Source organism: Amborella trichopoda, chromosome 9, assembly GCF_054954075.1.
Source record: "Amborella trichopoda isolate Santa Cruz 75 chromosome 9, AtrichopodaSantaCruz75HAP2 v2.0, whole genome shotgun sequence".
Lineage (NCBI taxonomy): Eukaryota > Viridiplantae > Streptophyta > Magnoliopsida > Amborellales > Amborellaceae > Amborella > Amborella trichopoda.
The window spans coordinates 50,067,387-50,082,898 of NC_142344.1; the positions used below are offsets into that span (position 1 = coordinate 50,067,387).

The 15,512-nt window shown below is 35.1% G+C and overlaps 2 long non-coding RNA genes across 4 annotated transcripts; one reads left to right on the forward strand and one right to left on the reverse strand.

Annotated features, from left to right (window-relative positions):
- The first annotated feature begins 4,866 nt into the window (after positions 1–4,866).
- LOC110007887 (uncharacterized) lies at positions 4,867–8,490 on the forward strand. 3 transcript variants are annotated; one of them, XR_016040231.1, is made up of 3 exons: positions 4,867–5,159; positions 5,264–5,292; positions 5,859–6,292. It is a non-coding gene; the product is annotated as an uncharacterized LOC110007887 (long non-coding RNA). The 3 variants fall into 3 exon arrangements; XR_016040230.1 differs by lacking the exons at positions 4,867–5,159; positions 5,859–6,292 and adding an exon at positions 7,832–8,058 and having other exon boundaries at positions 5,162–5,292; XR_016040229.1 differs by lacking the exons at positions 4,867–5,159; positions 5,264–5,292 and adding an exon at positions 7,832–8,490 and having other exon boundaries at positions 5,296–6,198.
- A 513-nt stretch (positions 8,491–9,003) lies between these two features.
- Positions 9,004–11,236, reverse strand: LOC148780598 (uncharacterized). Its single transcript, XR_016040232.1, has 2 exons — positions 10,968–11,236; positions 9,004–9,470 (listed from the first exon to the last, which is right to left on the reverse strand). It is a non-coding gene; the product is annotated as an uncharacterized LOC148780598 (long non-coding RNA).
- Positions 11,237–15,512: the final 4,276 nt, after the last annotated feature.

A 15,512-nucleotide genomic window follows, 5' to 3' on the forward strand; every position in this document is an offset into this window, starting at 1 on the left:
CACCAAGTCCATGTAGTTATATAGACACTCTTTTCTTTTCCAACACCCACTAAATCAAAACTCAATGTACTGTATCATAAGTTTTCTCTAGATCAATAAAAGACCATGTAGAGGTCTTTTACCTTCTACCTACATGGTCTTTAACCTTCATCCTAAACTTTTTAATCAGTTGCCTAAGTAGAAAAATAGCCTCGGTTGTTGGCGTCCCCGACATAAAATTAAATTGGTTTTATTGACATACTCGTCTCATGCCTTAGTCATTGCTCAATCACTCTCCCTTAGAACTTCATAGTGTGGTTCATAAGTTTGATCCCTCGATAGTTCGTAGAATTCTATATATCTCTTTTGTCTTTGTAAATAGGTACGACAATACTTTTCATCCATTTGTCTGGCATTTTATTTGTTCTCAACACCTTGTGGAATAACTTGGTCAACTAGTCGATACCAATCTTCCCTATGCACTTCTAAAACTCTATCGGGATACCATTTGGTCCTAAAACATTTATTATTTTCATAATTTTCAAAGCTCCTTTCACTTCTGGTATCCTAATCCTACGAATGTATGTATGACTTCTGCTCTCATTTATACCACCGATTCTTTCTATTGCTATGTTCCCATTGTGTTTGTCATTTAATAGTTTTTGAAAATAAACTCTCCACATTTTGTTGACCTCTTCATCATTCACTGAGACCCGTTGATCATCACTCTTAATGTATTTAGAGCATTGATAATAACAATTATTAATAATTATTTAGAGATTAAATAAAAAATATTGATTTAATAAATAATTTCATCAAAAATTTAACTAACAAATCCAACAAACAAAAAAGCGTCCAAAAGACAGTTACTAATGTATCTCACTCCCAAAAGACTATGTTTCGCAAAAAAAAAATGTAGTGGTAAAGTAAAGATAGCTCATTGCCAAATCTTCATTTTTTCCAAACCAAGAACATTATTGAAGAGAGAGTGTGATTCAGTTACTATATAGTTTTAATCAGATAAGAATCAACAACAGTAAAGTTTTAATATTTGGATTTGCTTGCATACATTAGATTTTTGGGTTTTCGTTATCTAGAATCCTACACTGAGTTCTTCATTTTTTTTTTTTCCCCTAGTAGCAACTCTATAGTTAGGATTGTTGTTCTTGTTATTTGTTAATGTAAATTATTGTGTTATGTATTGTTGTTGTTGTTCTATTGTATGTTCCTAATAAGATCATTACATGTTTTTGTGTCGTAACATCTAGGGAAGCATACCATGCTAGTATATGATGAGAATTTAGACAAAATTAATAAAAAATGATTCTAATGTTACCAAAGACATAATGTAAAGTTATTGTTAAATAAATTCGTTACATCCTTATGGTCTTTGCACTATACATATCCAAAATTTTCACTCCATTATTGTTAGCCATATCTAAAATAGCCGTGACTCTTTAAATTACCTAATCTATTGCAACCCATGTTTTTTTCCCGACTTTTTGCATCGGGCTTTTTGGATCAAAATCAATCCCTTATCGACTTTTAATTTATCAATATATTATTATATCCCGACTTATGATGGAGACTTAGAGCCCCAAATTGATTTGCTGTAGTTAGGTTTGATCATGTAGTTGGGATCTGATCATCTTCTCGGATTCTGTCCTCTTTTGTATGGATTATGGTATGCTCTAAGGAATTCAAATCGTGATGATGAACAATGGAAAACAAATTTACGAGGGCGAATATCGGTTAATTATAAATAATCTTGCACATCTATCATGGGAACCGATGGTGGATACCGCTCTTATATACTGTGTACTAAACACATGTGGTGAAAAACAAATTTATGCGGGTGAAAATCAGTTAATTATAAATAATCTTGCACATCTAACATGGGAACCGATGGTGGATACCACTTTTATATGCTGTATGCTAAAAACATGTGGTGATTCACTATTTCTTGCAGGTCAGTACAAGTATAGATCTTTAGGGTTAGGATGGATTTAACAATTTTTTTTTTTTTTAAAATGATTTTGAGCACCTCTAACAGTAGAGAGACGGTTACCAATGTACAGATTCCCCCTCTTCAGAAAAACATTCTTTTGGGTCTTTTATTTTTCAACTTTTTTTTCCCAGGGCCACCCTTTATACAGTGGATTTTTTGGATCTTGTGGGAGCAAGGTCCTCAATTGGGATCATGGATGTGACTTAGGTTCATCCAATACAGGCAAGTTAAACTTATCCATTATGACTCTTTGGGCTATAGCGGTCTAGGGCCTGAAAGGAGTTTAGAGGCACAAAAACCTATGACTGTGGGCATCGTATTTCAGAGAGGCTTTGAGGTTATATCCTTTATCGAGGTCGGAGATATGCTTGTAGATGCCTGGGATGTAGATGGATTCCTGTGTGAGTTGGTGGCTTATGAGGATGAGCCCAAATCTTTGACATTAATGTGGCCAGGCTTTGCATATGATAACCGCATTATGGGAAGCTACTTTCGAGGAAAACTTAGGTAAGCCATGCATATGTGCTAAAAAGAGGCCCCCATACCTCCTTATTATTGGGCACATGCCTGAAAGCATATAATCTTGTCCTCAAGGGAGCACCTGTAGTCTATAGTTCTATCTCTGTAATACTGTCACCTATTGACTAGCTTTAATCGACCAAGAATGAGCCTTGCTTATATGACTATAGGTCTCACTTCTATTGGGTCGATAAGTAGAGTGCCTTAGGCGCTTAATCTCATTTAATGGGTTTTTAATTGCGTCCAAACCACTTTTATTTGATAAGAATTGAAAAATAAATTTTGAATATTTTAAATTTTTTTTCTAAAAGACAAAAATGAATAAAAAAAATAAACAAATTGAGAAATGATCAATGAGGACATAACATCTAAGCACATGTTAGGCCCAAATGGCCAATAGGCCTCGCAAGGGCCCATAAAGCGGTCCATGCCCTAACCAAATTGGCCCCACAAGTGATGACATGATAATGACATCTATACCATTCTCTGTCTTCTTAATTTCTGCACATTCCTTAGTTTGAAATTAATCCAAGTTTATGATGGACAATTTAGTGAATGGTTTCAAGGACAACCATGTGTCCGAAGATCCTTTTAACACGTGAATAGCTGAGTGGAAGAGACACATCATTAAGAATGAACCTATGGTATTTTATATATAAAGAGTAATGATCCTATAGGACCCTCTCCCACCCATGTTTGTAGGACCTCAAAGGATCATCATTAAAGTTGGCATGGATCTCTAAAAAAGTTATCACATGGGTGCAGGACTTGACTTTTCTATAGATCTGTGCCAAATTTAATGGTGATCCTTTGGGGTCCTACACACATGGGTGGGGGAAGGTCCTATAGGATCATTTCTCATATATAAAATATGAGTAGGTTCGTGACCAGTGATCAAGTGATTTATCTCAGCCTCGGGGTTTGGTTTGGATGCCAAAATAAAGAGTACGCTCGGAGGTAAGTTGGAATGGACCATACAAAAGATAAAACCATCGACTCTCAAACCACCATCGCTCTCTCTCCTTCTTATCACCGCTCTCTCCCCTCAAGCTACCACTGTCTCTCTCTCCTTCGTAGCAACTGTGAATCTCTCATCACAAAACCCACCACCGACTCTCTTCTCAACCCTTTTCTGTAAATTCAAGTCTCTATTGTCTCTATATCCAGCCGGTTAAACATAGAGGAAGCATATCTTCTCAGGTATGTTGCTCACCATCTTTTACAATTTAAAATATTACAAATAATCAATATTATAACCTTATTCATTTCCTTTCATCAAAGCTTCGTCATTAATAATATCATTTTTAGTTTTCTATTTACAGAATATTGTTCCGCACTGATAAAGGCAGCTCTAAAACAAGATCCCTCATAAGCATATCGACGTTCTTCACTTTCTCTAGCTCATCCATTTACATGTGTACTGTTATTCCTATCCACCTCTCTCTTTCTCTTATCTCTTTCTTATATATCTCGCTCTCTTTATACTCAACGCTTCACTAATGCCCTATAATATATTCACTCCTCTTATTATTGTATATTACACATTTTCCATAATAAAATATCTTCCTATCAAATTGTAGCTACTTTATTCTTAGCACATTTGCAAACCACGTGTAGAGCACGTGCAATTGGCTAGTATGAATTAAAGGCCTAGTAAGTAGAACACTTCCCCATATTCCTATCTGTAAATTGAATCTGGATTTCTCTCTCTAGAAGTAACATTTTCCGAGGAAAAGATGCCTCTCTACCTCATCCTCAGGTTCAAATTAAAGGTAAATGGAAACTAGGTATTAGTTATAGGTAAAGATATAAAGCAGATTAAAGGAGAATTATATGCAACCTAGAAGTTCTTAATAGAAGCATGCCCCAACAATGAACACATACTCCACTTTCAGTAAAGGGGTTAGGGTCGTAGTCGTAGTACTCCATACCCTAGTCACCACGGTATACTTTTTATTCCCAGCATTAACACCACTTTATTAATACATTTCAAAATAGTAACTTTTAATTTATTTAAAAATCGGATAGGGCCTGTCTTCCCTACTGAATTACCCAAAATGCCAAAAAAAAAATAGGCTTTAAAAAATTTGGACATATATATTGAAGGGCACAATAAGATTTCTGGAGCCCGGACACATCTTCTGGCAGGGTTTAGAGGCACGTCTTATGATTGATGCATTATAAAAACATGAAAAGCTTTCTATGCTCCCCTTACGGATAGAAGTCTTATCCTCCCCCCTATTTTTAACCATTGAGTTAAAATGCAGGGCTGGGATTAATCCACTTGAGTCGTCGCAAAAAAAGGGCACGGGTTCAACCGGTAACCCTATCTAAATAACTCGTACAAGAGAGAGAACCCCATTTCAGAAGTTAGAGAGAGAAAGCTCGTTGGACATAAAGGGGAAGCAGAGAGAGAGAGAGAGCGCTGAGGAAGCCGAGAGAGAGAAAGTACGGGACCTTGAATCCCTAATTTCTATGCAAAACCAAGGTTTTTTTGGACAACAGCTCTTCTTGCGCCTCCCATTTTGAGCCATTTTTTTGAAGCTATGGCGGGCAATCATGTTTTTGGATAGCAGCTCTTCTTGTGCCTCCCATTTTGAGCCATTTTTTTGAAGCTATGGCGGACCATCATGGACGTTGCTCCTGATTTGGAGTAAGCACATAGAGAAAGATAGCAATTCGAATTCATTAAATGATGATTTCTAATGTTCTTTTAGAAATCTTCAATTAACATGTCCGTTGCTTTGTGATCAGTAGAGGCCTGTCGTTTGGGACACTTCTAATCGGTAAACTTCTTCTAATTCTTATTGTTTTCGGATACAAAGACTTGATCTCCCTTTCTTTTCATTTATGCTGATTTTGATTGTGTTTAGATGCAAATATCTTGCTCTCCCTTTCCTGTTTTTGCATAAATTTAGTACCAAATCAGTATGAGCACAAACAAGCACAAACAATTCATATGTACAATACACTCAAACAAATTAATATTTAAGATTTTTTTTCTTTAGAACTTATATCTACACTCTGTAATATAACAACATTTCCATCTCTAATATGTTTTATTTTATGCAATTCTTATTGTTTTCAGATACAAAGACTTGATCTCCCTTTCTTCTCATTTCTACTGACTTTGACTGTGTTTAGATGCAAATATCTTGCTCTCCCTTTCCTGTTTCTGCATAAATTTAGTACCAAATCATTATGAGCACAAACAATTCATATGTACAATGCACTCGAACAAATTAATATTTAAGATTTTTTTTTCTGTAGAACCTATATTACACTCTGTATTATAACAACATTTCCATCTCTAATATGTGCGGGACCTCGAATCCCTAATTTCTCTGCAAAGTCAGGGTTACTTTGGACAACAGCTCTTCTTGTGCCTCCCATTTTGAGCCATTTTTGTTAAAGCTAAGGCGGGCGATCATGGTTTCTTTGGACAGCAGCTCTTCTTGTACCTCCCATTTTGAGCCATTTTTTTTGAAGCTATGGCGGGCGATTATGGACATTGCTCCTGATTTGGATCTAGGGTTTTTGCTGGGTTGATTATGGTCGAGTAAACGCATAGAGAAAGAGAGCAATTCGAATTCATTAAATGAGGATTTGTAATGTTCTTTTAAAAATCTTCGATTAACATGTCTGTTGCTTTGTGATCAGTAGAGGCTTGCCGTTTGGGACACTTCTAATCGGTAAAATTCTTCTAATTCTTATTGTTTTCGGATACAAAGACTTGATCTCCCTTTCTTCTCATTTATGCTGATTTTGATTGTGTTTAGATGCAAATATCTTGCTCTCCCTTTCTTGTTTCGGCATAAATTTAGTACCAAATCATTATGAGCACAAACAAGCACAAACAATTCATATGTACAATACACTCAAACAAATTAATATTTAAGATTTTTTTTTCTTTAGAGCCTATATATACACTCTGTAATAACAACATTTCCATCTCTAATATGTTTTATTTTATGCAATTCTTATTGTTTTAGGATACAAAGACTTGATCTCCCTTTCTTCTCATTTATGCTGATTTTGACTGTGTTTAGATGCAAATATCTTTCTCTCCCTTTCTTGTTTTTGCATAAATTTAGAACCGAATCATTATGAGCAGAAATACACTCAAACAAATTAATATTTAAGATTTTTTTTTTTTTAGAACCTATATGTACACTTTGTAATATAACAATATTTCCATCTCTAATATATTTTATTTTATGCAACAAATTTTATTAATAATTTTTTATATGGATTCCAGTACACAAATAATTTGTGTCTGAAGGTCAAAAGTAGTCTGATCAAATTAATATTTAAGATTTTTTTTTCTTTAGAACCTATATATACACTTTGTAATATAACAACATTTCCATTTCTAATATGTTTTATTTTATGCAACAAATTTAATTAAGAAATTTTTAAGTAAGTTCTAGTACACACATAATTTGTGTCTAAAGGTCAAAAGTAGAATGATTTTGATCAAATACTAGCATTTAAAGTCGATTGTTCTTGTCAGACTACAATTAACACGTGGCATTTTGTTCGGCTCATTGCAATCTAGTATTTCTTGGGAAATCTTTTTACAAATATTCCTAATAATGTCTAAAAACCAGATACTATTTGATCTTTCTTTAATTTTGACTGGACCCATCTAGGAAGTAGCTTTCCTTGGAATTAGTTTAGTGATAGACATTGAAATAGCTATCACGTATCAGCCAACCAAAGACAAACTCAAAAAAGGATACACACAATATTCAAAGCATGTCATATATTGGCTTATATATAGGTCTACACTCCCATTGTAGGAAACAAATTTACTCCATAGTCCATATTAGCATTTAGCAGCCAAATTTAATGGAAGTTTCAACCAAAAGTATTTTCAACACAAGCAGAATATGTTATTGTGGCATTATGAATCCTTGATACGTGTTTTTGCTTATGGGGTCTAGTGAGAGAGCTAGTTCTTCTTTGAAGAATGATGGACATTTTTTGTTTTTGGATTAGAGGAAGAGTAATCCAATAAAAAATCTTTTATGGCGTTCCTCAAAAAAATCTTTTTTTTTAGTGATTTTTGTTTTATTTTATGTGAATTGTATCTTAAGAAACTTTCGAGCGCTCCCTCTCTATCTCTACCTATCTTATTGTGATATGTAGTAGTGAATTTTAATTTTTTTAGTTTTTTTGCTATCAATTTATAACTCAATTTCTAATTAGTACTTTTTATTTATTGTTATGTTACGTATAGATTTATTTTGAAATTCCTGCTTATACTTAAAGTTTGTGTCCATCTGATATAGAAATGAATATGTGTTAATTATTTATGTTTAGGTATTACTGATTAAAAGTTATAGACATCAATGAGAAGGGTGCTCAAGTGGTGACAATGTTGCTAATATGAAGCTTATTGAGCCCTACATACCCATTGAGTCACTCATACACCTGATTTATCTTATAAGATGGACCAAGATGAGCTCTAGAAAAACAATGCAAGAAGTCAAAGCTGAGGCCATATGTATATCCTAAATTTTCAATGACTATATCAGTTTGGATAACAATGCGAGAAATCAAAGCAGAGGCCATATCTTTAAGAACAAGTTTTTTTTACAAGCCCAATGGGCAATCCTCAAGCTCATCATCTTAGAAATTTTTTACAAGCCCAATGCTCAACAGTCAAATTCATCATCTTAGAAATTTTTTGCAAGCCCAATGCTCAACAATCAAGCTCTTCATCTTAGACATTTTTGCAACCCCAATGCTAGTGGAGAAGACTTTGTCTTGGAACGGAGCTTCGAAATGGAATTTTTGTATAGCTTCCATATGTTGTAAATTCATGTTACAAGTAGAATTTTGCATAGTTTCAAAGTGCATGTTGAATAGCTTCAAAATGAAATTTCTGTATAGCTTTTCATTTTGCAAATTGATGTTGCAAACAAAATTTTTGTATTGCTTTGAAATGAAATTTGTGTATAGCTTCCATATGTTGCAAATGATATGTAGATCTCTCGTGCTATCCCATGACATAGTTATCTTACTATCTTTCTCACTCTTTGGGTATGTGTCCATATTTGTTCTCTCTCTCCTCCCTATGAACTCTATGGATGGTTTGCGCTTTCAATAATACTCCTTAGCTTTTAATACTAAAATAATAGTACTCCAAATTCATACATCATAGTATCAGGTAAGCAGTAGATATCAAGACAGAAGCATATATGCTCTCAGAAAATTACCCAAATTTGCTTCTAGTACCATGAGAAGTAATTAAAACTGCCGTTGATTGCTCATTTTAATATTTTCACTACCTAGACTAAAATCCCTGAATCAAAACGAAACACCAAGCCTGAATTGAAAGAAAATTCCCTAGGAACACAGTTTGAAGTACTTGAATTGCAATCCATGATTCCCACAAAGAATTAGTGTGTATTTAGGGTCCTGTCTTAAATAGAACTCACCATGAAAAGACATTGTCTCAACTCCCAATTCACTACGAAAAAGACAAAATATAATAAATAGAATTCATTTGAGAAAAATTACTGTCTTAAATAGATGTTACACATACATAGTGTTTCAGGGCAAGACACTATATCAAAATATGTCTGCAAAACTGAGTTTGTAAATATTTAACTACAAAACTTTAAATTACAAATATGTAAGAGGACCCAATCTAAGTATACCCTTCCCTTTTACCTTTGGTCAAAGTTCCCATTTGAGTTCCTAAAACGTAGTCTTGTCTTTTCTGTACTTTGTTCTCCTTTCATTATCTTCTTCACCACCCTCCTCACCTTCTTCTTCGCTTTCACCATCCTCCTCACCTTCCGCTTCGCTTTCACTATCTTCCTCACCATCCTCCTCATCTTCCTCTTCACTTTCACTCTTCTCTTTTGCATCTGGTATGCTCTTAAAAAATCATGGGCCACGACTACATAACGCCTTGATTCCTCTTCGTTTTCAAGTGGGGCATTTAACCTCCCTATAAAGGTGTGTTGTTGCAATTACAACAATATTTATATAATTAGAACTATTCTTGCAACTTTTGTATAAGATTTTTGAGAAAATAATTGCCAAAAGAAAACAAAATGGAAGTTTGATATATGAAGATTTAACGTTGACATTTACAGTAAAAAGGTCCAAATACCACTTAAGGAGTCGGCTAATTTCCACTATTATTTTATTATTTCCACTATTATTTTATTAATGGATATTTTAACACAAAACAATTACAAATTGATGGAAAAAGCAAAAACTCTCTAGGAGGCACACCATTTAAATTCTTTCTTTGCTCTTTTTTGTGATTTCATTATTATATTCAGAATAATAGACTCTTACAAGACCATGACAGTCTTGGTACTAGTTTGGAAGACAAAAATAAGTCGTCGCATCGAATTTTCTTACTGGCAATTGGGGCAAAACAGTTCTTCACGATTTTGTTCCCATTGCCAATAAGCAGTGCTATCAAAACAAGTTCCCATTGCCAATCAGCAGTGCTATCCAAACAAGCGGGTCCGATATACAAAACTGCCATGTTGATGTTCTATACACAAGATCCGAACAAGACACTTAAGTGTCAAATAAAGTGATAAGGACACCGAAATTCTTTTAGAAAAATTCATTCTTAATTTCTCTTTTGTTGTTCTAAGCAATCACAAAATGAATTTGTTGCGCTCAAAAGTAAAGTTATTATTATTATTGTAGGTGAAGCTCAAGTTTCTTAGATGGATCTGCACACCAGTTTGCAAAATTTATGTATATTCAGAAATATATGTAGTGATTGATAATAATGTTGCTTATTAATTGCTCTAGAAATAGAAAAGTTGATTTTAGTATGTAATTCTATTGTTTGCTAAATATTAGTTCTCTTCAAAATTAAAGAAAGATCATATAGTATCTGGCCTTTAGACACATAAATTATATAATTAGAAAGATTCGTAAAAGGATTTCCTAAGAAATACTAGATTGCAATGAGCCAAACAAAATGCCACGAGTTAATTGTAGTCTGACAAGAACAATCGACTTTAAATGCTAGTATTTTGTCAAAATCAGACTACTTTTGACCTTTAGATACAAATAATGTGTATACTAGAACTCATATAAAGTTTTTTTAATAAAATTTATTGCATAAAATAATACATATTAGAGATGGAAATGTGGTTATATTACAAAGTGTATATATAGGTCTAAAGAAAAACAATCTTAAATATTAATTTGTTTGAGTGTATTGTGCCTATGAATTAATGATTTGGTACTAAATTTATGTAGAAACAGGAAAGGGAGAGCAAGATATTTGCATCTAAACACAGTCAAAATTTGTAGAAAAGAGAAGAAGGGAGATCAAAGTTTTTGTATCCGAAAACAATAAGAATTAGAAGAAGTTTATCGATTAGAAGTGCCCAAATGGCAAGCCTCTACTGATCACAAAGCAGCATACATGTTAATCAAAGATTTCTAAAATAACCTTAGATATCCTCACTTAATGAATTCGTGATGCTACCAGATCAGTGAATCTCTAGATCCAACTTAGGAGCAACGTTCATGATCGCCTGCCACAGCTTCAAAAAAATGGCTCAAAATGAGAGGCGCAAGAAGAGCTGCTGTCCAAAAAAAACCCTGGCTTTGCAGAGAAATTAGGGATTCGATGTCCCGCGCTTTCTATCTCTTGGTTTTCCCTTTCTCAGTGCTCTCTCTCTCTATGCTTCCCCTTTTTTGTCAAGTAAGTTCTCTCTTTCTAACTTGGGAAATGGAGATCTCTCTCTTGTACGGGGTTATTTAGATAGGGTTACCGGTTGAATCCGTGCCCTTTTTTTTGTGACAACTCGAGTGGATTAATCCCAACCCTGTATTTTAAATCAACGGTTAAAAAGTGGGTGAGGATAAAACTTCTATGCTGTAGGTGGAGCATAAAAAACTTTCCCTTTAAAACAGCCCCAAAATAGAAGATTTATGACTAAAAAATTGCTGCAAACTCAGAATGCATGTAGATGTGGGAAATTTTGTGTGCCTAATTTTCTATTTGAAATTATTCCTAGGATGCAATAAAGATGCTCTGAAAAAGTTTTGGTGTTTTGGTTGTTAGACCAAGTGCACAATTTTGGTTCTGCAGGACCATCATATTTGGGGCGATTTTATAATCTTTTATCCATATTTTGAATTTTATTATCATTCAAATGGCTGTCGGCATAGAGATTCTACTGGGTTTGCTCATATGAACTATAAACCAGGGTGGAAAATGCATCTTGTCAGTAACCCTCAAACATAAAGGGAAAGGAAAACACAACCGCAATAACATGCTTGTTTTAATTAATTCTTTAATAAAGATCTAGGGACAAAAATTGTACCAAAGGAACCTAAAAGTGATTTTGAGAATCCATTGGAAATGATTAAAATTTCTCACATTTATTGATGCAATAACTTCAATACAGAAGCTCTGAATTTATTCCTTGGATGCAATTAATTCTCAAACTTGTTGGTAGACCCTTTGAGGGAAATGTTTAACCCCAACATATAATTTATATGTGACCCCACTTCGTAGCCGCTCAATTTAAATCGAATGGTTACAATTGTTCATACTACAATGTCATGCTAAACACTTTTTATTTTTTGTTTTTTCTCTACAAAACATTTTTAGACGAAATTTTGGACGTCCCATCATAAAATTAGGGCAAACTTGGAAAAAATAAAAAGCAAACATTTTCTGCAAAAATAAATGACCAAAATTCCCCTACAGTTTTTAGGGGTATTTTGGTAATTTTTATCACTGGATTTTTTTGATAATTTTTTTATTTAAATCATGTGTCCCCCTGTCATATCTGTGTATTCCCTAAATTTTACTTCAAAATTATTTGTAAAATAATAATAAAAAAAAACTATGAGCCCTCTGATCATAGAGAGCTTGTGATCATATTTTTTTTTTGGCCAAGGTTCAACAACTTCATTAAATCTTAAAGGGAGATTACATCATTAGAAAAAACAAAAGAAGAGAGAGAAACACCCTTTTTTGCTAATGCATCAGCAATGTCATTAGCTTCGCGGTAGATGTTCACAGACACGTTGACTTACAACTTTGAAAGATCAAAGACGTTTACCTTTTCGAAGGGCAATGGGAAGAGACAAGTCTAAAACAGAGGTACTCGTCGATACGATAGGTTGATTTACGCTTACAAGTCATTATAGGCATAAAGCCTAATCTGAATTTGGAAGACAAACAATACCAATAGATGAAAGAGATAGAAAGACAATCCACCACATCCAAAATTTGCGACCAAAGTGAATGCAATTCCCATGGAACGCTCTGCTCCTTTTTGCACCACCGAATAACATTTAGGAAGTCCCCTTTGATTAAAAAATTACGACCTAAATTCTTCTCAATGAAAGTTTGGACACCCCTTAACAACGCAGTGAGTTCCGCATAATTAGCCGTAGCAACACCAATAGGACCTGCATAAGAAAACACAACATTTTCATAGAATTCTCTAATAACTCCTCCAATACCTGTAGGTCTCGAGTTTCCCATAAAGCTGCCATCAAAATTTAACTTAAAACTTAAAAAAGGTGGGGCATACCATAAACATTTGGGTCTGCTTGGTCTAAAACACAGAAAAAAGATTATGAAGATTGACCATGACATCAACCTTAGAGATACCCCACCTATCCTTAGCCACTGATAAAGAAAACCAGATTGATAACTTGATAAGGTGAATAAGCTTGTTTACCGGCAACTCCACACCCTCAAAAGTCCACCTATTTAGCTCATTTCATACTTCCCAAAGGATCAGACCTTTAGCAATCTTCCAAATCGTAGCACTCACTTTGGGAAGGCACATGATACTAAATTATGAAACTAACCCAATCATTTTCTGAGGCAGCAAAAGAAAAAAACCAACCTCTCTAATAAGCTAGTGCCAAATCTGTAAAGTATACGGACAATGGATTAAGAGATGGCCGACTGATTCACTATCTTGTATACAGAACAAACATAAATTAGGTAACACTTTCTCCCTTTTTAGCAGGTTGTCAATTGTTAATAATTTATCTTGCGAGGCTAGCCAAATGAAAATTTGAACTTTGTGTGGTATAGCATGATTTTGGGAGACGACCATCTCCAACGATCATGGAAGAAAATATTATAGCATGATTTAACCGAGAAAATACCGTCCCTTTCAATCTCCCATATGAAAATATCTTCCGCCTGCTGAGAAATATAAATTTTATCCAAAAGTTCCATCAAAGTACAACATTGTTAAGCCTTCTGTATATAAGGTGTATATCTCAAACCAACTGTTGACCTCTACTCTCCACTACGTCACATATTTTATGATAAGGATTTGAAACTACCTTAAAGAGGTCAGGGAAAGTAACATTCGGCAGGCACTCTCCAATCCGCTTATGGTGCCAAAACAAGATTTGATCACTACAACCCACATTCCATCTAAAATAGCCCGAGACCATATTTCTTTAGTTGAAAATAGCCCTCCACATAAAAGATACCTCCTTCCCTCTACCACCCCCTATCCACAAATTTTGCCTATCCATCCCATATTTTGTCCTCAACACTTGGGCCCACAGGTGATCCTTCAGATGAGTGCTACGCCACCACCATTTACAAACTAAGGCCTGATTGAACCTCGTCACTTTCCGTATACCCAGACCACCTTCACGCTTGGATGTACAAACTCTATCCTATCTTAATAATTGGAATTTCCTATTCTCACTGTTGGAACCTCAAAGGAAATCTCTCATCATCTTTTTATTTTCTTTGCAATTGCAGCTGGCATTTGTATTAAGGACACTTGATACACCGGCAAATTTGCAAGGCACGATCTTAGCAAAGTCACCCTTCCTCCCAGAGAAAGGTATTTGTGTTTCCAAAGATCTAACTTATATTGAATTCTCTTGATCACCTTATCCCAAACAGCAATAGGGAATTTAGAGACTGAAACCGGAAGCCTCGGATAAGTAATAGAGAAAGAGTCCACTTTGCATCCCATAATCACAGCCAGCTCAGTCACAACACTAACACTGCAACTGACTCCTACCATAGAAGACTTGTGGAAATTAACCTTCAGGCCTAAAGTAACTTCACAAATCTCCAAGAATCTCGTAACATTTATGATTTGTGAGGGCTCAGCGTTAACAAAAATGAAGGTATTGTCAGCATACTAAAGGCGAGAAACAAAGATATCTGAGTTTGCAATTTGGAAGCTCTCAAAAGCCCCTGCCCTCACCACCTTGCTTAACATAAGGCTAAAACACTCAACATAGATCATGAACAAGAAAGGAGATAGGTGGTATCCTTGATGAAGGCCTCGGGTTGCATTAAAAAAGCCTATCAGACTGCCTTTGAAAATGATAGAGAAGTAGGCTGAAGATAGGCAACTAAAGATCCGACTCCTCCACCGATCACCAAATCCTATCTATTTTAAAATCTCTAACAAAATTTCCCATTCCACCCTATCAGAAGCCTTTTCCATATCAAGCTTTAAAAGAATGTCAGCTTTCTTGCTCAAAACTTGCAGGACTCGAGCCTGGCTGAAGAACGCTCTTCCCTGTGAAAGACTTTTTATTCTTTTAAGATTCCGACCTTTTGCCGATCGCAATTGGTGTAACCATCATACCATTATCATCAGTTTCCTTTGAAAATAGAATCATCGCCAGATTGTCCATCTTATTTTTAGCGTCCCTCCGCTTCTTTATCTCATCCATAACCACCGCAAGGGGTACATCCTCCATTCCCATATCCAGGATCATCTTCGCCACCAGGGGAGAGTCATCACCATTCTCAACTACCGAAGCCGCATACTGGGAAATAGGAGGGTTAGAACAAATAGGTTGAGCCATTGGAGAAACCACAATAGCTACTGCACTGTCATTCACTGCATGCCCTCATTCTAAATAGGGCCCTCTTCAAAAGGCTCTTAGTCATTAACAACATCCTGAGGAGGCAGAATCTCCATCGGGTTGTTCTCCAACAAGAGCTGGGGCTCCACTGGATCAACCACTACAATGGCTAGAGGATCGA